The sequence below is a fragment of the Nannochloropsis gaditana genome (assembly GCF_000240725.1).
Source record: "Nannochloropsis gaditana CCMP526 unplaced genomic scaffold scaffold750, whole genome shotgun sequence".
Classification (NCBI taxonomy): Eukaryota; class Eustigmatophyceae; order Eustigmatales; family Monodopsidaceae; genus Microchloropsis; species Microchloropsis gaditana.
In genome coordinates this window covers 7,236-9,106 of record NW_005803203.1, presented here as the reverse complement: position 1 = coordinate 9,106, position 1,871 = coordinate 7,236, and positions in this window count along the sequence as shown.

The following is a 1,871-nucleotide window of genomic DNA, read 5'->3' as shown; positions in this document are numbered from 1 at the left end:
AGCCCCTGCTCCGGGGCTGTGCCAGACCCGGCTGAAACCCGATGCAATCCTCAAGGGGGACAAGTTCCCCCCGAGCACGCCCGGACTTTTCGAGCCCGACCGCTCAGGCGAAGACGAGGCGCTGCTTCGACCAGGGGAGAGGCATGGGGGAATGCCGCCCCCCCCTACCAGCAGACGTTCGAGCCGACGCCGGAAAGCCTCGAGCCAAGCCCGCAATTCCTCTGGACCCTCCGCTTGCAAAATCAAGCGTTTTCGGTTCGCGGAAAAAATCTCCAGGCAGTAAGGCACGGCTGAGGAGGTCTGTGCCTCGGTGGCATTGCCCGCCCCCAGGCTCTTGGTCCCGTGGCCCAGGAGGGGAACCTCACGAATGCTCGACAGCACTACGTCGCACACCAAACTCCGCTCCGACCCCTCCATCGACTCCCCCACTGGGTCGTGGCTGCTCTCCCGGACGTAGTACAGGCTGCTCCCTTCCAGGACAAACCAGCGGCGGATCCACACGTGACTGGCGGTGGTGGAGGCCAGCCCCTTGGCACGGACCTGCATGTGCAAATAGGACTCGTGGTGCACGCCAGGCGCCTGTCGGGGCTGGTATAATGTCCGGAGCGAGTGCTGGACGTCAAAAACGCCGTACCTCCGGTCGATCAGGTCCAAGAGGGGGGAGGAAAGAGGGGTGATCAGGGCAGACTCCACCCGGGAGAGTTGCGCAAATTCCGCCTCGTCGCAAGTGTCCAAGCCCCGTTCCATCACCTCGGCAGGAAGCAACATCTCAAGCATCTCGGAGCGACGCTGCCACTCGGCCTGGACACCCTCTAAAGTCTGGTTTCCCAACGCTTGGGAAGCACGGATCCCGTCAAGGCAGGAAGACGGAAAGACCACCGACTCCATCAACATACGACTGTGGGCTTGATACGCGTACAGCACAGCCGCCATCCCTTCCGTTAGCTCGAGGCTGCGACGAATCTCCAAGGCCTCCACGTTCTGTGCCAGTTGGTGCCTGGCTTGCTCCATGTGCCGACGCGCAAGCCCGACGTCCAGTGCACGGGTGCATAGAGTGCTGGCAGGGGAGCTTTTGCTACTGGGCTTGAGTGGGCCCCGCAAAAGCTTTCCCATAGCCTCGGTAAAGACCTGCTTCTCCTGGTTGTAAAGCTTTTCATGTTCCACTGCCTTCTCTGTCTCTCGGGCGCAAAAAGCCTCCACGGGATGGATGAACGATTGCGTGAGCGCATCCACCAGCGTGTCGTGGGCACAGGCCATATCGCCCAACATGTTCGCGAAACGATGAAGCAGGGGCACCATTTCCATTGAACCTGGATGTCTACTTCTCTCGGCCATTTTATCGGCCACTTTTTGGTTAATTTTGGCCAGAGAGGCGGAGGCCGCACTGATGGATGCCGTAGCCTTGCATAATCCTTTCATGCCCTTGATTAGCTCCCGCATGCTCGAGGCAGATTCTTTCGCATCTGCGAGCTGCCGGAAAGGGAAAGACAGGAGAGTGAATTGGTATATAGAAAGTTACATGGCTCTATAACAGCCGCGGAAAGCAGCCATTGTGTCGTTCAGCGTGACCCACTTGACAGATCTACGCGTTGTCTTACCGATTCTTGTACTCGCCTAGCGAAGAATGGGGAGTCCTCCTCCCGCAAAATATTCGCCGCATGGCATTGCTGCGCGTATAAAGGGGGCGTTTCCAAGCTTTTTTTCTCCTTTCCTTCACACAGAGCGGCGTTCCCGTTCACGCCGAGTACGCTTCCTTCCATAAGGCCATCTCCCTCCGTCCCGTCAGCCGGTTCTTTTCCCGTTTCCTTTTCCATTTCCTCGTCCTCTTCCTCCTCATTATCGTCGCGGCACGAAAGAAAGGAATATTCAGC